Below are 22,878 nucleotides of genomic sequence, written 5' to 3' on the forward strand. Positions count from 1 at the left end.
GAACTGTAAATGGCTGTAGTGAAGAAGCTGTTATAATGATACACCAATAAATCTCCCTTATAAATATTGTTGTGAATTCAGTTACTCCATTGGTTTTAAGCCATTAACACTGTTGATTTGACAGTGAGACTAAGACTATTACATTGGTCTCTGAATTTATCTCAGAAGGATTAAAGGGTGGAAAATGCTTTTCTGCTACAGAACTGAGATTTATGAGGAGCCCAGCCTAATTATTTCTAGTGTCCAACATTAACAGAGATATTAAGACAATAGTTGCACTTAAAGAGGTATTTGGGAATTTGAACAGCTAAATACTGTTTTTCATGGACGCTTTGAAAAATAATGCCTCCAGTTATATACAGTCACCTTAGACTGAGAGCTTGTTGATCATTTTTCCAGACAGATATTTACCGCTCTCTGGCACTGACCACGAACCTCGAGAGCAGCATTCTTCAATTTCTTCAATACAAATTTCTCAACATCATTCCAAAACATTGCTACACACCTCATTTCAGATCCAGCTCTACTTTCTAGGCCAGATTTCACAATGTATTTAAGACGCATCAGCCTTGTATGTTCCATGTGGCATCTCTGGCTACACAGAGCTCCAGGAAAAACCTTCCTTTGGGACCGTCCTTACAATGCTACCAGTGTGCTGCAATTGTTAAAGAGATCCTTGTTTCCAGGGAGCTGTAGCTGTACTTCCACACACGTGAATTAGAAGACGCAGAAGTCACCAGAGGCCATTTACAATGAAAGCAATAGCTACAGCCTGACTTCTCAAGGAATATATTATAAAATCTTTCCGTTAAAGGAAATAAATTTTTTACTCTCAGCACCGTTTCTCTAGTACTTTTCTGTTTCATCATTTACCCACTTGCATACTTTCTTCGCTACTAAGTCATCATTTTGGCTAGATTTAAAGCACATTGCTCAACTCCTATAGAAACAACTTCTGATAAAGACTTCTTGTAGCTTAATTCCTTCTGGAAGCAAACCAATGAGACTGAATCTTAGATGAACCACACTCATAAGAGTTTTGTGATGCTCGCAAAGTTACTTTATAACGGCCTCCTCAAGCTATTAGATGCAATTCCAGAGCTTGCATCTCTCCTCCCCAATGAAGACTCAAGTACTCTCCCAGCCAATGCAATACTGAAGTGATATGTATCAAGTAAGGTAATGTTTGTCAGCACAATATAAGCAATGAAATACTTTCCGAAGCCATACATACAAACATAGAATCCAATGAAACCTTTAATAAGTGTTTTACTAGGGCATTGCTCTCTTGACCTGAATGCTGAATCTAGTTTATAACTTTCCATAATTACAGAGTTTACATAGAAGCATGAACTCGGTCAATCATGTATGGCTTACCTTTAGAATCAGACACTCAAAACAGAAACAGAAGGTTGTTAAAACATTACTAAAGCCTTTAAAGGTTTAATCAGGTGCAGACACTGAAAGCAAGGCTCTTCCTTTACATGCATATCAAGACTTTATAGAGATTCCCCTTTCCCGCTCAGGACTGCAAGCAGAACGCCAAGGAGAAGAAAAGTTCATTGAGAATTTTTTTTGTGGGAAAAAACCACAAGAACTCTTGCAATTGCAAGACTTCACCAAAATCAAGAAGGGGGCAGCCTATACTTGAAGTTTGAACAAAATTAATAATTTTTTTTAAAAATAAAAGGATGCCTCTGCTGGGGCAAGCACATTGTTGATGCCAGAAACTTAGCTCTGAGAAAGTCCCAGTCTCAACTTCATATCCTGATGAAACTAATTTTGATTTAAAATAGGTAGATCATCAGTTTCAGAGCATCTTACCTGTTTTTTAAACCCTGCATACTTTTGCTATACTGTCTTCTTACATGTGAGTGTGATAACATCTCAACTTTGTTTTCTGAAGAGCATGTTTATGGCAGTATTTAGTGACCTATGTATTTTCAAAACAGAAAACAATGGGTTTAAAACTTCATGTGCTACCTGAAGTCAGAGAAAACACAACAGGACATATTTTCAACACTGAAACCTGGAAAGATATGCAAAAATAAAAACAAAAAAAATGTAATGTAGAAACTTGGTGGCAACCTCAAGAACTCCCGCACTTCCTACAGCAGAACAGCATAGCAAGGAGGATAAGGGACATCTTTCATGATAACAAGTGTCACGTAAAAGGTCCCCAAATGTTGATGGGAAGAAAACTCGCACTACTCTCACTGCACTTCACTAATTGCTGCTCTGCCATTTCATACTGAGTCAGTTACTCCACCCTAAGCTAGATGTTTTACCAAACTCATTTAACACTGTTAACACCCTCATTTCCCAATCAATATGCAGCCCTGATAGGCTAAGTTTTTTATATTACCATTACATGTCTCACATGTCTTAGTGCTTGCCACCAATACCTTTGGTTTGCTTAGGCACTGAGCCAAGTCTCTCACCTGAAGGGGTTTTGTTTAGAAGACACCGAGTTTGTTTCATTGATAGCAACCTGAGAGTCGCCTAGGAGGTCAAACAACATCACCTCGTGTTTCCATTCAAGTGAAAGACACTGGCAAGACTCCTTGCTCTTTCTGAGGTTACAACTGAAGAGGATGTGGAGGCAGGGAAAAGATAAAAGCTCAGAAAATACGTTTTTGGGAGCTGTAACCACTCACTTTCAGTCTGCATCTTACAAAAGAGGTTTTGTTCATGATGGCTAATAAGCACAAGCGCAAATTTTTCTGCTTTCAACAAAAGTATCCTTCCAGACATGAGAGGAGGTTTCAGTGAAGGAACAGGTAAAGTTTCACTAAATTTCCTCTGTAACTAAAAAACATGGCATTAGCAGCTTCTGAACCCGCACTTTCATTTTAATCTGATCCAAAGCATATCTAAGCAATTGTATACATGATGTAGGTATTATCTGCACCATCTCATCTTTATTAGATAAAGGAAGGTGAATAAACTCACATCAGCTGAGAATTAAGCTCCTTCACAGCCTTTGTTTGAAAACCACAAACGCTTCCTATCGCCGCAGTTGGGAAGTGAGTCACAACTAATCCCTAGTCCCGGATTAGGAAAGCCAGAGCCAAGCGCACCAGCCAGAGCAGTGATGCACGGAGGCGCCTGGACCCGCAGCAAAGGTCAGCAGCGCAGCCAGGACATCCCAGAGCAGCCGGGCGGTGGAAACGGGACGTTTTCCCACCACAGGACCAAGGGACAAGCCGGCGGACCGGAGGACGCAGAGGCTGTGGCGAACAGAAAGGCCATCTCCTTTCCTTGGAAGCAGGGGGAGGACGGAGGAGCTTTACCTTTACCTTTACCTGCCATCACCGCAGGAGCCGGTCATTCCCCCTTCCCACCCCACAAAATGCATGCAGGGGAGCCAGTCCCGCACGAACCCGCTGCTGGGGGCAGCGACGGCGGGTTTCCGCAGCCCCGGGACCCGCTGTCACAGCGGGGCAGCCCCACACCCCTCAGCCCGGGGACAAAGCAGCCCTTGTCCCGCACCCGGGCAGAAGAGGCGGCCGGACCCGGGCACAGCCCGCTTTGTCCGCGGGCACCTCGCTCCTACCAGCGACCCCCGCCGCGGACGGCGGAGGCCCCCAGCTCCGTCCCGCCCGGGGGGCGAAGGGCTGCGGTGGGCCCGGGCTGCCCCCAGCCCCTGACGGCCGGCGAGGGGCGGCAGCCGCGGCGCCGTCACTCACCGCACATGGTCGCGCCACACGGTCCTTCCCGCTGACAGGAAACGCAGCTCCCGCCCGACGGCCTCGCTCGGGGACTGCCGCCTCCCCGGCCGCCCCGGCTCTTATAGCGCGGCCGGGTCGGCCCCTGCCTCCCTGCTCATTGGCCGGGGAGCGGGCGCTGGGGCCGCTCCGCCCGGGGCCCCGAGAGGGTGCTCGGCGGGGGCTGAGCCCCGGCGCGGAGGCGGCCCGGGGGCGGGGGGCCGCGGCGGTTCGCGCCCTGCCCCCGGCCCAGCCCTGCCCCGGCGGCCGCGCGCGCCTGTCTGGCTGGACGCTGGCGGGGCCGCCGAGGGCTGGGCGAGTGGCGGGGTCTCCGGGGCTCCGCACACGAAGAAGCCCGGACGGGAGGCGAAGCAGTCCGTGGTGTCAGGGCAACGTGGCCGGGCCGGAGGCGGAGAGGCCGGGCAGCCCCTCTCCGCGCTTGGCAGGGGAAGGTGTCCCCCGTTTTCCAGCCTTTTCGGCCACAAGCATTGAGAAACGGACACTCGGCAGCCAGCTTCATCTGCGCAGGCAGGAGCGGGAGACCCGCGTTCGTGCTCGCTGAGGAGGGCCGAAGGCGAGGGCCGTTGGCCTCCGCCTGAGGGAGAGCCTCTCCCTGCAGTAGCAGACTCAACTCCTGGTCAGGCTGCGTGGTCTTTTCCATTGACTTGGCAAGAAAGAAGCTGCAGGTCGGCTCCGGGAGCCTCCTCCAGCCTCTTCTTCCAGGGCTGGGCTCTCTTCTGGGGCAGGCGCCGCGAGGGCGAGGAAGGCCACAGGCCCTGGCCCGGCCGGCATCGTCGGCAGGGCACACCGCAGCGCAGGTGGAGTCCTGCGGGCACGACCCGTGCAGCAGGGCCGAGCTTTATCATCTTCTAAAGACACTGGTGGTCCCTTACCTCAGGGAGCCTCCTCCGAGCAAGGGGAGCCATGACTTCTAAAGCCAGTGCCTTGTAGCGTGCTTGAGACTGCAAGCATTCACAGAAGCTGCTATTCGAACAAACATTTCGTATTTTAAAAATACGTAAAGTTTCATGATGGTTCCGCCTGCTTGTAGTTTCTTCTTCCTTATTAAAAAGTACCAAAATATTTCATGGAGGTGATCCTAGTTATCTCATGCATAGAGTTATTGAAACTCAAGCGCAAGGCATCTTATTTAAGCTAGAACTTAAAGGCTCATTTTCTCCTACATTTCTTTTTGTAGTTCATTTTTTACATGAAGTAGTGGTTCCTTCAAACTTTGTCACTTTTTCTGTTGATGGAGAAGTTGAATGAAGGATAAAGGTTGGAACATCAACATTTCAACTACAAAAAAACTTCTTTTTTGTAAATTTTTGTGCCACTTTAAGAAAGGGAAACTATGTCTCAATTTTAAGGCAAAAACCTAGATTTAAAGTATTTTCAATTCATAAAATTAAAGAAAATAGTGGTAGAAATCCTGCTTTAAATTTGTTTATAAGAAGGAATAAATTAAGTGTATTTTTTACTGCCTGTGTGAAACAGCTGTGGACACCATGCTCCGTAAAAACGAGTTTTGTTTTCCTTCCCCCACCCCCCAGAATAAGACCAAACAGGCCCATGATTTGTCAGGGTTGTAGTCCCGGCTCTGTCACTGATTTCCCGTGTGACATCAGGCAAGTCATTCTGACACTCCATTCCAGTTTGTCTTGTCTGTTCAGGTTTCTTTGCTCCTCCTCTGAAGCAATCTCTGATCTTGTTTCCCCCAGTTCAGCCCATGCGAAGGGGGAGGTTCCCATCTCAGCTGTGTGTGTTAAGTAGCATTGCTATTTATATTAAGTTATATACAATAAACCTTTTTTTGCTCCCTGTGCAACATGAATTTTAACTGATGAGTGGTGCAGACAGTAGGAAAGAAGAGCTGTGGTTTTTTTAACATCACTGCAACACTAACTGCCAAAGATCACGAGCCAGAGCCCAAAATTTCACTCATGCAAGACATTTCATGTTTCCATGTGACATTCCCAGGGAGAAAACTTAACAAAAATGAGACTCAACTGCAAGTATGAACTGCATTAATTAGTGGTTAACGTGTCACTTTGATAACTTACCAGCCAACACTTCCCGGAATCATCTGTCTAATGCCATTTGGCTTTCTCATGACTTTTTGGAAGTGTATTAGAGAATACACTAATTGTATTTACTGGTGGGTTTGTTTGGCTTGAAGGGACAGATTTTACAGCACTCAGATGAGATGATCAAACTGATGCCATCTCACCTTAAAACTTGTTAAAGTCTAAAAGCCAAAATACGTGTAAGTATCAGCTACCATCACAAGAATAATATAGCAATTCTGCTGTACTCAGGAAAAGTGCTCTTCTCAGGAGACCATTAAAAAAAAACCAAAACAGATAGCACTTTTGGCAAAGAGTTTGTAAATAGAAGGTTGCTGTTTTCATGCTGTAAGAGACCGGCATCTGAGAAGCAACAAGCAGATCAACTGGTGCAACTTCCCATGAAAGTGAACACAAATCTGAGTGATACTCTAGGGATCAGGAATTTTTGCCCAGCTCCTTTTTTTCTGTTTTCGCACAAGTGATCAAAAACAGAAGTAGGAAATAGTAGGGTACAGTGTGGAGAATATTGTATCGCTGTTTTAGCATCAGGTAACAAGGAAGTTGCCTGGGGCACCATTAGGCAAAGGCGAGGAGCAATGAAAATCATTCAGGATGTGGTTGGAAAGAAGAGGGATTTATGCTTAGGCGCTCTCTGAGCCTAATGCAGCTACTAGTTCTTACAGCGTGTATGATCTGCCCTGAAAAGCAGCCTGCAGCATTTTGAGGACAGATATTTCAAACTGCATTTGCATATTCAAGAGATTCAGATACATACCTAAATCCCTTGTTCTGTTCCATGCTAGACACCAAAGGGGACTGAATTTCCTACTGAGGAGTTTCAGTAAATTCAGTTGCCCAGGGAGTAAAAGGACCAAAACACTCTTAGTAAACAGGGGCAGAAAAAGTAGTAGTGGATGTGAACTGCAGAGAGGAAGAAATGTGCTAAGTATCGGGAAGAAATTAGGAGGGGGAGTTACGCGATAGAACAGGCTGCAAAGGCTGGTTTATGGCCCCTTCACTGGTGACATGCGGGAGTAGACCCTGTCCTGTCAGGCATCGCTAAAGTGAGTGATCTGTGTATGGTGCGAAGGGTGGTGGGTGACCAAATGGAAGTCCCTTCCAACTCCAGCACTTGTATGATTATAGCTGGGTTATAAAACTCCTTTTAAACTACCCTTTTTGGACTGCCAGTTGAGTGGCTATTACATTTTCTGAGAACTAATAGCCTGTTGCTAGATTCATACTAGAACACACAGCACAAGTTCTTATATTAACAATGACAATTCATTATTTTAGTTTTTAATATATCTAAAAAAGAAGGAAATAACAAACTGGAGAAAAGGAACACTAGGAAGGATTCCCTTGAAGAGTTTTTCTTGCTTCAAAATGTGAAAGTTGAGAGACCAAAAGCAGCCCTTGAACATTACAGATCATCACCCTCCTCATCTAGACTCCTGCACTTCTGCAATTTTTATGTATTACTCCCAATAAAAATATTTAAAACATTGAGAAAAGCTGAGCACTCCCATCACCATCACTTTAATTTTAACAAAATAGGAGAGTTACTCCCTTCCAAGGCTCTCAAGAATATTTGGCCTGCCAACTTGATCTGGATTTCTCTCTGACTTCTTCCCAGTCTGGTAATGGCGACTGCTATTACCCAGGAGTCACTCCAGCGAAGCTGAATTTCACCAGTAGAAAAAAGCAGTGTAAGGGGCTGACCTTGCTGGCATTTGGAGGAGGTTGGGCCGAGCGTGGCATAGTGCCTGTGTGCTTCAGGACAGGACACAGCTACGCAGGAAAGGCCGGCCACCCCCTGCATCCATCTCGGCCACCCCCTGCATCCATCTCGGCCACCCCCTGCATCCATCTCGGCTCCGCAGCGAGTTTTGAAGATAAGCAGCGACTGCCTTTGAAGTGAAGACAGCAACACCTTTCTTCTGCCGAGAAGTTCAAAGGGGAGGAAGACATGTTTGTTCTGTTGATGGTTCTCTCAGAGGAGGTGTCAACTAGCTGTTCACCTGGGACCTGTCTAGGACTAAGGAGTTTGTATTTTCAGTTTAAGACTGTATAATAGTAATTAGCAGCTTTTCATCTGGGAACAGGGGAGAGTTAATCATCATTCGTCGCTGTCAGACAGCTGTCTTTGAACTGCTAAAATTATGTGTGTTAGGAGGAGCTACGCGTAGATGTGAATCAATACCTATGGCTGAGAATTAAGTAACCATGATTTAATTCAATGATGGCTTTTCAGCAGAATTGTCGTGATGAGCATATGTAATGTAAAACCAACCCGGCTAATTAACTAGATTTGAAATACTTTAAAAACACAAAGGCACATTTAGTAATAATTCATCTAAAGCATTATGTTTTAAACAGCATTAATTGGTTTCCTGAGTTTTTGATGTAAATTCCTCATAACAGGAGCTGCAAATAAGTTAATGGGAAGTGTCAGGGAGAAAAAGAAATGTTTGGAAAAGTCTGTAGATTTTTCAAGTGAGCTAGCTTTTGGTGCTGGATTAATTTTCTCAGCCTGTGGTGTGGTCCTTCAGGTCAAGAGCGAGAAATGCCAACAGAGCAATACAGATATCTGCATAGCTGCCCTGCCCGGCCCCATTTCTGGGGATCAGGGCCATCCACTCAGTATTTTTCATAAATACAGGATTCTCACAGATTATGTGGGGTTGGAGGGAGCAAAGCTAGCTGCTTACAATAGCTGGGGAAAGCACGTCAAAAAAGTCAAAAAGCTTAAATTCCAAAGATAAAGAAAGGATTAAAAGAAATCTTTAATTCTTTCCAGTATACACCAGCTTCACTGAAAGTGCTTGAACAAGGAGCTGACTGTAAAATCAAAAGGTACCGCAGCTACTCCATATGGCTCATATAGCTAAATCACACCACGGGACCGTCCGCAGCATCACCTCTTACTTCTCCACTAAAGGAAAGCCTTACACCCCTTCCCCAGTTCCCGTAGAGCCCTCCTGGCAGCAACCACCCTCCAAGTGCAGTAATTCGGCACTTCCCGAGCTGCACTGGCTCACTCAACACCACGGAGCAGCGTGACGTGCAACTTCTACACTGCTCTGGTTAATTTTATTTCTAAGCATATGAACCTGGCTTGCTATTTTGGTAAGAACAATTTCATTCCGTTCTTCTCCTGATTTGTTTTCACAGCTTTAATACTTCAAGGATTTAAACTGGCCTTTGAAAAGAACACCTTTGAAGCTAGAAAATAGTTTTGCTGCTGGCTGCCCTCTGGTTTGCCCTTTATACAGTTCTCTGGCAAAAAGCTTCTGATTTTGCAAATCAAAACCTGCTGTTTTCCAGAACATAACCCGCACTCTCCACAAAGCAAGGCAAGGGGATGCTAAACAACAGTGCAATTTTCTCCACCCTGTCACCCCCCAACATTGCTTCTGCCACCACTGCCCGGCAAGAAGCTGCTACAGCAGCAACTGGAAGGAGCTGGAAGGAAGCAAGGTGCTGGGACTATGAGTTGCTTCCATGCAGCTCCAGTTATCAGCAGTTCTAGACTAAAAGAAAACAAATCCAAATTTCTAAAAGCAGCCCATATAACAAGATGCATCTGGCTTTACCTCACACATTCAAATCTGCTGTCCCTATCACTTCCTTGTACAGTCAAGATAGGCATCAGAAGATTACATACTGGGCACTTAAACACTACCCCTCTTCCCCTTTTTGTCCCATTTGGATTAAAATAAATAAATGGGGGGACCCAGATTCAAGATACAGCAGTAATTTTTAGGACCGGTGTATTTAACAATGCAGCTGCTGTGTTACTATTTATTTAAAAAGAGGCTGAAAGTAAAGTACCTCATGCCCGAACACCACTAAATGCCCTCAGGTGACCAGAGATGCCCCAGCTTTAATAAATATGTTAACAGTTACGATAGATACGTGATACTATTGTCTAGCAACTGATTAATGATTGAAGGAAACTCATCTCACGGGTTATTTTCAGTCTTGGAGTCACAGCCATTGAACTGATACCTGCTCTTGCCTACAGTTTCTGTATTTTTCCTTTTTGAATGCTTGACACAAATCACAGCTACAGTATCTTTAAGTTGTTTTTGTAACAGCGTATGATCGTGTGCTTTTGGCAGCTTATTCAAAGAAAAATGGTATAAACTATGCTTAAATAGAAGCATTCGTTTTCTTACACTGCCAGTTAATGACCCCTCTATATCTCTGTTTCTAGAGTTTTAGGGTTATTAGATCTACCATAATCTACCAGTTGTCAAAATCAGGTTTGGGCACATTTGCATTGGTAGAAATAAAGACATTGCACACAGAGGATTCCAAGATAAACTTTTCTATCACCATTCATATGCAAAACCAGCTCAGTTCTTGTGCAGTTCCTCTGTACTAGGGATTAGGAAGCACCTAAGAAGAAATAATGCAGGACATCAATTTGTTCACTACATACACAGCTTTTCTATAGGACGGGGTGACAGGGACAGAGTAGAAGTTACATGCTGATAAATTAACAGAAACAGAGTGCTGTACAACCTATGACAAGTGTGCAGGATGTTAACCTTAAGTTAGCACAAAATGGAGCAAAGTTGTGCGGCGATACGGCAGCTCCTCCACTGCGTCACCTGGAGCGCGCGTCCCACGCCAGCCCACCTCTGCCGCTCCCGCCCCTCAGCCAGGCTCATGTCCAGCCCTAAACCTATCCCCTGACACCTGCTGCGAACTACACAGTTAAACAACTGCTATGACCACGCTGTGAATTGCACTGTTTTACTGCTAGTAAAAATTCCTTGTATTTTCCCTTTTTTTTTTTTTTTAAATATAGTTTTCCCTCCTATTCAGCATAGGATTTTTGCGTTACAGTAAAATTAAAAATTTCTTTTTGGGTTCACTCAGATGGACTCTAGCTACTCCTAATAGCTCCAACTACTAACTGGATTTAGAACCTCATGTTCAGGGTATCCCATGAGATGCATGAAAGGATGACACCCCCAAGAGGGTGTTTATGCTGTTGCACTGTAAAGTTGCCTGTGGTGTTTTCGTTGGGCTATGATTATTTTGGTGTGAACACACCAGATGAGGTAAGCTGTAGGTTGACTAAAAGCAGGAAATTCGGTTGTGAAGCAAAACATTGTCGTCAACTTACCCCATCCTTGTATCTAGGCAAGTGGGAGACAAGATGATGGTCACTATAACCTGGATAAAATTTAGGGAAGAATTTGGGGGCATGGGGGGAGAAAAGAGTTGCCAGAAAGCCAAAGAGGAGTAGATATTTGTTTTTTGTATTTTAGTTACATCTTAAAATGAAGTGGTTTTACTCTTAAAAAATATTCTCCTCCAATCATAACATTTAATTTCAAGTCAGATCCAAAACCTTTTATTTAAGCTGTACATTTTGACAGCAAATGCAGGGAGTTTTCAATTCAGTTGACCAAAACTGGCTGGCAAACTTGAAACCAAAACAGCGAAATCCCTTATTTGTACAGCTGTGTGCACCAGACTCTCCTCCACCCCCCATAAATGATCGTGCTGTAGGACATCAGCTCTACGTCAAGGCAGTTACCAGCGGGTCCTGCAGCAGGCAGACGGGATGATCACAGGTCTCTCCTGGCTTTACGAGCTGTGAAGGTTCTGCCCGGGTTTTTGAGGGAAGTAGTGCTGACGTCTTCTACCCATAGCAGTGTTTAAACTGGTGCTTGTACAGCTACACACGTGGCATTGCCGTAGCCTAAGAGAGCATCTGAATGCAATACAGTCAATTCAGGTTCAGAGGTTGGCCTCAGATATGCTGTTATAATACAGTTTGATTACATTTTACATTAACTCAGACACAGATAGGTGTTGAATTAAAGGCATGAAATGGCCAACATTTAACAGGAGTATGCGCATTTATAAATCCACCTGGCCAGAAAAATTGAAGTTACTTCTAAGCAACCTAAATGAATGCAGTTTTAATTTGTATGTGCTAAAAACATCGTAAGTTCATGAGAAATTTTCAAATAAGGAACCATTCTATTTTATATCACGTATCTTATGTGTTCATTTACAATAAGCAGCAGTAAAAGAAGGCAGAAGGAACAGCTTCACAGTCTGTCCTGCATCTGCCACTGGAGTTGGAACAAGAATTTCCATGCTGGGAACCGAAGGGAAGAGTGTCAGTGCGTGAGCAAGCACCAGGACCTTTGCACTAAGGACCAGAGATTTGCTACTTTAGCTTTGCCGTGATCTCTATGAAGTGTCATTTGCTTTTTGAACGGGGTCATGCTAAGGAAATCCCAGCTAAGAGTCTCTGCCTTTTCCAAGAAATGGAGGATTATCATCTGATGTAACTACACATTGCAGTTTACAGAAAAAAAATTCCAATTTCGTTTTCTCTTAGTCACATTGTTTACTGGCTGCCTCAGAGCGAGGAGCACAGATGTTAAGTGAAGTAACAAGCCGCAGCACCTTCTCTACATTATAGATTAGAGATGAGGGCTGCCGCGGGGTTAGCTCGTCCTTAGCTCCAACTTGCAAGAGTCATCGTCCTGTCTGGATACGGGCAAAGCCTTCTTACGACATGACTTCTGCTTTGAGGCTGCTGGGGCACAGTGAATCTGCTCCCCCGTGTCTGCATAGGAGGGTAACACCTAACTCAGCTTGGAAGTCCAAGAGGACTGAGAATGAGAAGCAGAAACAGGGATTTTTTTTTAAACAACTGAGTCTCCCCATCCCAAAGAAGTTTACCTAACACTTTTAAAGGCAAAGCAGTTTTGTTAGCCTGTATTTATGTAAGGCTTAAAGGATTTCCCAGAGTGTAGGTGCGCGTAAACCACCTCGGCATTCACGAGCCATACACCTTCCAGAAGCTCGTGTTGAAATATCCTTTGTAGCAGATCCAGAGCGTGTGCTGAAAGGTTTTAGCAGGAGAGGTTTCACATGTGTGTTTTCTCTCTCCACCTCCCCTTTACTTATGGAAAAGGCGGCTCTCCAAAACCTTATTATTTGGTACTGTGTTGCTTGTGCTTGTCAGAAAGCTGTTTGCCCTGGACCAGAGCCCAGCCTCTCCCGCATCAGAGGAGTGTAACAAGGTGGGAATTTATTGTTGTCTAAAGGATACTGGGAAGTAACATGGCAGGGAAGGGTGGCTCCTGGGGCAGGCTTGGGGCACAGGACCTCAAGGAAAACACTCTAGAATTGAGTTGGCAGGAGCTGGGACAATGCCATTGCCCCCCCCAGATAAGGGGAGCCTGGAGCAACAAATCTAGGTGATGGGAATGGATGAAAAAACTACAAAATGGAAGAAACAGGTATGAGACTGAGAAGGGGGAGCTCAAAGCAGAACCTGGCTAAGAGCTCTGTGCCAGGGCGCAGGCCGGCAGCGGGGCTGGTGCCCGGCTCAGGAGGGCTGCAGCACTCCTGTACTTGTACTCATGCGAAAAATTTTTCACTCCCCCCAAAATTCCACCTCCAGCTTCTTCCAGGCAGTCGCGTTATTGAAGTGCTGCAGTCTGCTCTCGCTAAGTACCTGGAAAACAAACTCCAATAAAAAGTGCAAGCGCAAAACTCCACCTTTCCAAGACACGGCACCTCCTTATCAAAGAGCTTTGCTCCTGTCTGGAGTCAGGAGGTCACAGGTTAACATTCGCCGTGCCGTTTGTACTTCTATGCAGGGTTCCTGTGTAGGAGGAAGAGGTCCTTGTAGGAAAAACTCCACCGTTTGAACTCTTCAGCGAATAAATTAACATCACTTCTCCCGTCCCCTCCCCTTTCCTTTATGAGGTTAGCACAACTGCAGTCTTCAGTAGCAAGTGTTGGTGTTCTCAAACAAACCTGAATTCCAGAGAAGCTCTTAAGAGCTCCTCTTCTCAGTAAAGGTTTGCTGTCACAGATAAAGCAAACCAGGAAAAAGAAATGCCCAAGTGTTTGGTTTTTCTGTCCAGTCACTTCTTTGGTGAAAGAGAGCAAAGAAACTCTTTCACACTCCTCACTATGAATTTTCAGCTCTGTTTGCTTTGACTTCTTGTAGCTAAGCCAAGGAATAAAAAAAAAAAAAAAAAAACAAACCACACAAACCAACCCACGTCTGAAAATTTCCACTAATGAATTCCAGACTTCTGGACTGCAAAACCATCTGCTTTCTCCCAAGTCATGTTGTCAACAACTGAACACAGCTGTATGAAGGGCAACAAAATATTATACAGTTACTTGTGTTTCTGTACCCCCAAATTTGCAGGCTTCTTGAAGTACATTAGAGAAAGCCACTAGGTTCAATGCAAGGCTTTATTGCTACCTTTACCTTTGCAAAAGCCAGCAATATTACCCTGATCACTTTGGGCAGACAGGTAACATAGGTGGCCCATTTCATTGTTTTTGCACAATCTTATAAGAAAGAGCCAGTGGACAGCAAAGCGCACTACCCGGGCTTCTGTCATCCGACCTGGGAGGCAGGAGTTGGGATGCTGCACACTAATGATGTTAAACAGAGTCCCTCCTGTTGTACCTGGGCAGCCCAGCGGCTCTCAAGGAGACAGTATGCATTGAGCTTATGGTGTCTCAAACCAAATCATTGCATTAGCATTGCAAACCACCAGACAAATTCTTTTGTCCAGCTCTGGGGCTACCAGTGACATCCGTCTACAAGTCTGCTAATGACTGTCGCTGTGCAATATAAGGGCAATAGCTTGTTTTGCTCACCTGAATGTGCTGCTGACACCAGGAAGCAACCTCTGTGAGAGCAGCAGCCATCACCCCCCATCACACTCATTTGATGCAAAGAACCTGATTAAAGCACTAGCGCTAAACTCTTTCTTCTTTTGAAAAATAGTATAGGATCTTCAGTTACTTTGGGAGGATCAGGACCACCTTTCTGCCCCTTACCTGGGACACCAGCTCCAGCAGCACAGGGTTCCTGGTCACAGGATGTTGTTTCAAGGCAAGAGCATCACCCCTGAGACCCGACAGCAAAGGCACCAGCTGAGCCAGCCCCTGCCAGTCTGCGGTCAGTAACACACGGCTTCCCACCGCAAATCACACCAGGCAGCCCGATGCTCTTCTTGAACGGGGCAGGGCTTTTCTCTTTTGCCTCTGGAAGGTGGTTTCTAAGCAAACTTTCTTCAGACACACAGTTGAAGTGATTGCTTCTTACCTTCAGCCCAGTAAACACATCCTCATCAACTGCGGATGCAAATGTTGCGAGGCAAATGAAGTTTTAGCTAAGTCTAATTCTGGTATCTTTGAGAGATCTATCCCTAAGTGCAACTTCCTCCTTAAAAAGTCCTAGATGCATTTAAAATTTTTACAGAAATGTAAAATTAATCAATAGAACTAATGTAGCAATTCCAGTGCACTAATAAGAGGGCAAGGAGAGCTGATACTGTGAAAGGCTTCCAACATCTTCCTCTGTTCGCTGGGCAAACCCCTAGAATGTTTTTAACTTTCAAGCTTTTTCACTTCCTTTCTTACAGCCTTTCTTTTAATAAGGCACAGGGGAAAGAGAGGCTTTGAGATAGACATTTAGAAACTAAAACCACATATTTAACATAGAGCCTGTCAAATATTTCAGTCAGAAATACCCAGCAATGCATAAATAGCTTGTGCTTCAATTGTTACAGCCTATCTGAATATATTTTTCCTAGATAGGCTGGGAAAAAGCACAACTCCATAGAGCACCCTTCCCAGGGACAGAGCTCCTATAAATTTCCATGAACAGGAATAAATACTATTTCAGTTATTTTACAGACTAAAATCCAAAACTCAATCCTAGTCTTCCTCTCCCTACTCTGTGAATGTAAACCACAGCTTATTCATTGCCTTGAGGCTGGTAGGTCCCCATTTGGCTGCTGATACTGAAGCAACTTAAGCTTCCCCCTTATCCTTTAAATTGACAGATCTACATTTACAAAAATCACTTCTCCTTCACAGGCATAACCAGTCAGATGCAGATTGGGGGCGGGGGGGGGGGGGGGGGGGTGTAAAGACTACAGCCCTTAAATATAGCCAAGTGTTACCCACTAGTAAGAGAAGTTCAGCCACACAACAGAGTAATTTACCTCATCTACACCAGCTGAGAGCAGCTGAGTTGATTCACAGATGGAGACTATAAGCTTTTCAACAAAAAAAACCCAAACACATGGCTGTTTTGGGAACCTTAGTTCCATTTTCCATACAGATGGCTTAAGGAGTTAGGATGAGCTCTGAGCTTTCAGAAGCATGAGTTGTTACATTTGTGAACCTTGCATCCATCAGGCTCTCTGAAAGCCACTCTTCTGTAAACTGGCTCAAAATTGAGCAGCTCCCACAGAAACGCTCAAGACAGCAGTGGCCTATGTTGTATGCTGCTGCAGCAACCACCTGGTTTTGCCTTGCGGCTAGCGGGACCTGGCCCCAGGGTTATCCCGTGTATCGTCCCTTGAGAATGGGCGAGAAGGAAGCTGGAGCCTATTTCTTCCTTTCTTGTTCAGACCGGTGGTCTCTTGGGTTTTATTGCTTCTTATCAGCTCCGGGCCAGGCGGTCGCTTAGTTTACCCAAGCCGAACTGCTGCCTGAGGGAGCCCCTGCCCGCCGATGATTTGCATCCAGTACCTGTGTGTCTGTTTACACTCATAGCTGTCCGTTTTCCTTAGGCAATCAGCTGCTAGGAAAATTCCTAAGAAAGCAAGTCTTTATTGCTAGAAGTTTCAAAGCACAGAAGTATAATGCTGAGGGCATTAGGTACACTTCGCAGGTTGGGGCAAGGGCTGTCTTCTATAGATCTGTGCATGTGGCTTTTAATGAGCAGAGATGTATGTAGGATGGATTATTCACAGCACCTACAATTCAACATTTGTATTTGTTTTAATAGGGCAAAGCATCTGCAGAGGAGATAAATAAAGTGATAGATAAATATTCTTATTCCTGCTCATGGGGTAAAGGACTTGCCAAAGGTCCCAAAGAAAGCCAGAGGCAGTGCATGATGCTGAGGATGGAGCCCCCGTAGTGCCTCTGTCCCAACCACAAGCCCATCCCTCAGCTCACACTTGAAAACAAAAGGTGATGAAATATTTCACTTTTCCATAGAAGAGGTCTCCCAGATGATCTAGACGGGTAGGACCTGCCCTTTACAAATTTAGCTTCTGAAGACTCTAACTCTTCTTGCCTTGCAATTCTTAATCTATTGTTGTGTTACTCGGCACTTGAGAAAACATATCCAAGAGGACACTGAATGCTTTTATTGCAGCCAACAAAAATAAAGGAGCAGTTCCAGTACCCTTCTCCTCTTAACCTGTTCTTACTGTCCTGTGGTATGCATTGCTAGTAAAACTACCAAAATGCAATACAAACTTTTCCTTCTTTGGTAACCTCTTGGCAAAAGAAAGAACTAAGAAGTATCCCCTGAGTCAGCTACATCCAGTTCTCGTTTCCCTTTTATTAAAGGATCACCTCTAATAAATAGCTTTTGTTTCTCACTTCAGTGACAATTTGGAGGAGGCTTCAGTAATGACTGTCTTTTAACAGATCTGAGCTCAGTTCACCAGGCAGAAAATTAAAAGGCATGTCTGCAAAATTAACAGGAAATACATCCTTTTCTGGCATGCAAAAATACAATTCCTTTCTACCAAATCTGGCTTAGGTTTAACAAAACATGTTATACACATGGAGATTTTCAAAAACAAATTAGCTGTCCTAAGCTAACCAAGCTTTAATGGTGCCGGTAGGACAGTGATATACAAAATAAACTGTCCAGCAATATTAGTTATATTTTCCCTTTTCTGTTGATGTATTGCCAGTTGATTGTGTTTTATATGGATGTAATTGTTAGAGTAATAATACTAAAGTCCATCCTATGAGTTTCTGAAAATGTTCATTTCCACTATCTGCAGTACAATATTTGGGGCAAATGGATTCTATGGAATAAATTTTGAAGTGTTAGAATACAGAAACAGTGAATTAGAATATGCTTTTTCCCTACGTGAATTTTCTGATGAAATATTGTTTGTACCTCTTTCTTCCAGAAATCAATGTTCAGCCATTGCGGTACTCAGCCAATTAATGGTCTTTCTCGTGCTAATGGCAACCGAGTGAATTAAACTTTTCTGTTTGGTAAGATTTTGTTGTGTTCATTCAGCTCTAGCCTCATGTGTATGGAAATAGTTAGTTCCTCTGCTTTCCTTATTTTGATTCAGGAAAAGAAAGAAGCTGGTCTTTTGATCCTGTATTGCTCAAAATGAAACTAAACCCACAGAACATTTTGCCAGATCTTTTGTGGTAAAGCAGTATCCTCACTGTTTGCAGCAAGCCTTTCTGCTTCCTTCCACAAAGTGAGACATCAGAAGAATACCATTGGGAGAGGAAGCTAACAAAAGGAAGGTATCTTCAGTGAAAATTATTTCCTTCTTCAGACTGTATTTAGATACCTAAAAAGCTTCCAAGAAAATGGCTTAGCACGTGCATTATATTCCCCACCACCCCAGCTGTTAGCAGCTGGATGCAGTGTTTCAGCAGTCACTCTTGTAGGAAATATAACAGCAATTTGCAATAATAGACAATAAGAATGCATGGATGTAGACTAGGAGCCTAATTTTACAATATAAGCCGCTCCCCCAACTTTCCTTTGAAGCGCAATTCTACTAGCCAAGACGCTGAAGCTCCCAGTCTGCAAACTGTTCAGAACAGGCTCTGAGCAGCTGATCTCCTGACCTTCAGAAAGTGCCATGAAAACCGAATGTACCCGTTAAGGGACATGAAATACCTATCAAGTCTGCTTTCTACTTAGCTGTGTCTCCAAGGTGAACACTAGAACTAAGCTTGTGGCATTCTCCTTTAGCTCTAACGCACCAGTTAGACCAGGGGAAGGTGGTGCAGGGGTTAAATGGGCTTTAGGCAGATCCTATTTCAATCTCATGCTCCACCACTGATTTTTTTTACATAAATGTAGGTAAGTCACTTAAATCCAGATCATTAAAAATACCTGGGTACCACTTTGCTTGGTATCATAATGCCTTGTGCCTAGGCAACTTGGGGATTTAAGTCCTGAGCCTCTAAAAGCAGTTCAGCTCGACAGTAGCCATGCTTTCAAATTACGCACGGGAAGAGAGCAGTTGAGGAGGGAAGGATGTCCTTGGGGAGCTGGGAGGTAAACCCCACTGAAACATCAAAGCTCCCCACGAATGACCTGATATGAAAGATGTTCAGATGATAAAGCAGCTGCCCAATACATCTGTCTGACCTGATATCTGTATCCGGCACAAGGAATAGGCAGTTCCCTCTGCCAGAATAGCTGTGAACCCTCTCCCCGACGCCTGCGTGTACATGCCAACCCATCCCCTCCCAGCCAAACCCACCTCACTGCCCTCCTGCAGTGCCTCCAGCTCTTCCATGTATGGGTGCTCTCTGTTACCTCTTCTCGATGGAGGAGAACAGATGCAACTTTCTGGTCCTCACCAGCGACTATCTCCCTGACACTCTGCATGAGCCATATGAGTTCAGATAATGAGGATCCGTCTGTACGAAATGTGTTGGGCTTTATTCTATCCTTGCTAGGAGTTACTTCAGCTCTAAAGCGAGGCTGAATAATCTGTCCCTCACAAAATCATCTAAATAGTAAAGACTCTTTTTGAAGTCTTTTGATGAAATCTAGTCTGGAAAACACTTCACATGACTATGCCAATAATGTCTCTAAACGTTCTCTCTGGTGAAAGGACTGACAGAAAAAATGTAATTCCTTCCTAACTACTCACTCTGCTGTCTGCCTTTCCCCTTCTGCGTAGAAGGAGAGTCAAGTGATGGGATCATGTGCGTCTTAGTGACACATACAACTGAGCTAATGCAGGAAGAGGTTGTATTCAAGATGGAAATGACCCATTGAAGTTGTAGCGTCAGGTCTTGCACCATTGGGAATTACTTCTCAGAGTCTTCTACAATAAATATAAGCTCAAGAGTGGCTAAGCAAGAGGCAGGGGAAGAATGACCTACAGAAAGTCCAAACCATCTTCTAGCTAACCAATTTACGTTAAAGTTGGCAGATTTGAAGATAAGTATGGAAAGATAAGTGTGCAGCTACCAAAGACCTGTGAAAGAACCACAGAAATATGCAGTCTCCTATGTGTGTTTGCTGGAAAATTACTTGTAGTTGTGTTGCTGACTTGCCTATAGATCCTCAGGGCAGGATCCAGCCGATTACACAGGGAGGATGAAGTGTCTGGTGGCATCTTCCTGACTTCTCGTGGCCTTGACTTGATTGGCTTTGTGCTGTCTACAACCATACTTGGGGTAACCTGGCTCATCTTCTGAGTCCTCCTTTTACCAGGTTATAAACCTGTCTAAACAGACAACCTGTAAGCATAGCTGGGCTAGACTAGCAGCATAGATTCAGCCTGGTATTTAAAGGAAGAGCCTGCAAGGGAAAGCATTGAATAGCACAGCTTGGGAAAGAGCTAAAGCTGAACATTGTGGTTTGTTCTTGGTGTTCCCAATGAAGACCAATAGTAGAAGAGTTATAATGGTTTGTATCATCTCAGTAGGGAATGATGGGAAGTTTTAGGATTCTGCAGCAGAAATGGATCCTAGAACATAGCTAGAGAGGTGATTTCAAGTATCACCATTTTTAGATGCTCAGTTTGAATCACTATCCAGGGAAAACACCTCTGTAACATCTGGTGTTTAGTTGTGACCCCAGCTCTCTAAGATCATCACTGCCTTTGCAGAAAAAGATCTTTAGGATAACAGTGAGGATCAACTTTTTAAACAAGATAGCAGACAATAGCACTAAGTCCAAAAAGCTTCTCATACAGACACCAGGTTTACAGCAGGGCGAGCCATCTTACCAGACAGTAATTGTAGCAGATAATGACTTCTTTAATGACATTATACACGGAGCTAGACTTTGGGGGTGGGAGAGCTTGCATTGTGACAGCTCAATAGCCTTCATTTGCTATACAAAATCTATCAGAATTGTTTTTTAATCTGACACTGCAGATTACACAGCAGTTTTGACACTCATAAAAAGAGTTTTCTTCTTGATCTTCAACTGAGCCAGTCCTAAACTTTCCCAGCAGGGCACACTGATGAAAACAGGATGCGATAGTAGGTTCTGCTTTCTGTACAAATCCAGACTTGCACATTAGCTAAACCATATTTGCTGCAGGGGAAGAGCTGTTGATTTTTTTTCTTCTTTTCCATCTGTTTTTTCTTTTCTCCGGGGCATCCATTTTAACATCTAATCCTAACACTCTGAGCAACAACATCATGACGCCACTAGTGAGGTAGGATATTATCAGGAACATCAGCAGCAGCCAGAACTTCAGCCTCTGAGCAAAGTTACTCCATGGCCATCTGAACACTTACACTGAATGTTTTCTTTTTCGACTTCCACCAAAGGGCGTTTGTTTTTATCCACTCCTTTTATTTCCTCAGTAGCAGCAGAGACGTTTTGAGTAAAGCAAGGGGGATACTTCTGATTGTTTGGATTCTGTTCAGGAAGGACAGATTTATATGTTTACCCTGGAAATGACTTATTGAATCATACTTGTGAGCAGAGCCAAGGAGCCCCCTTGCCTCCACCTCCCCCAGCCAGTCCTCAGGGCTCTGCCACAATGTGGTTTTCATTATAAGCAGGAGCTGCTGCAGCATTTTCTTCCTTACTACAGTATTTTTCATTATGCAGGCAGGAGAACAACTAGGAAAATCCACCTCTGTTAAGGAAAGAATTGATTAGATCTGTTGGGGGGCAGAAGTGCTTTTAGACGCATATATGTGTAGTTGTGTTAAAGATGTGCCGTGGAGGGCGAGTGGAGCCTTACCCTGTGTGTATAGTGCAGCAACGGGGTATAATAAGAATTCATTGACAGCAGACCTCAAGACTCGGTTTGATCTTTGGTGTGCCCCAGGTTATTGCCTGCAGTTCAGGCATATTTATTCGATGTGGTTACTTCGGTGGTGATCCTACCAAGGAACGCTTCTGCTTGCCAGCTCACCACCTCTGCGCAAAACCGAGAAACTGCTTCTAGAAAGATGAAGACGTTGAAGAAATTCCTCTTCTGTTTCAGCTTTCCTTGGGCTTTATTTTTTCATGCCTTCAGTACCTGAGGGTTAATCCAATCCAAGATATCTCTCTTGTTTCTGTCATGCCATTATAATGCTCCCTGGAGGAATACCAGAACGTAAATGTTCAGTCTATTGCCTGGAAGGAGAGAAGACAGAGATCCCATGGGTGAAGACATAATTGCCCTTTTTGGTGACAAAAATATTCATCCCAGTAACTTGCTGAGTGACTGTGCTTTCGCAAAGCTTTTTTGCCAGCTTCATTCATGTCACATTTGCTCTGCCGTGAGGGATTAGAGCCCAGCTGCCTCCTCAGCAAACCATTCTTCTATTATCTGCAAAAAAAGCCATGACACCAACAGGGAGATCAGTCGCGTGCACGTCAGCCCCGTTCACCCAATTCCCACCCACGCTTGGCACAACAGCGGCCATCCACAGGAGACCACTTGCTGCAGAGCCCAGGGGCTGTGGGTTGCTGTGAGCATTTCAGCACTGTCTTTTGTCCCATGGAAGTGTCCTAATAAATCCCCAAAATACTATCAAAGCTTGGAGGGATTTCTACCTCCACAGCCCCTCGACATATATCCGTTTCAGGGGCTGATATATATGGAATTACTAGTGTTAGCATCATGGTAGAAGAGAAATTTCACTGGATGAGAGAAGGATCTCCTGCTACCCTCTTAAGAGGAGAAGAAGTGAAGGGCTGTAGGGCAGAACTGCTCTTTGACCTGTCAAGTTACAGCCACAAGAGGTTATCTAAAACATCCGCTGTTGGTTTGTGTGACCCTGGAAGCGGACACGTTTCACACAGCAACTTTGCTGCATTTGCTTGTGCCTTTTTTCAGCTTTCTCCTTTTCTTTCCCATCTCTCACTCCTTCAGTATGGGTTAATTTAGAGGAAGCTTTACTGAGCAATATCCTGGTTTATATGATATTTTTACTTCAGTGAGGATGAGAGATGATGAAGCTGAGCAGTGAAAAGTCTATCTGAACTTTTGAGGTTTCCATGGGAATTCCTGGTCCAGGGTTCACGCACCCCTCCCGCAGCAGTCAGTCGTGAGATAGCCTTTGACGCATGAGACATGACAGAGTCACCTTTCCACAAAACG

Source organism: Calonectris borealis, chromosome 15 (genome assembly GCF_964195595.1).
Source record: "Calonectris borealis chromosome 15, bCalBor7.hap1.2, whole genome shotgun sequence".
Lineage (NCBI taxonomy): Eukaryota > Metazoa > Chordata > Aves > Procellariiformes > Procellariidae > Calonectris > Calonectris borealis.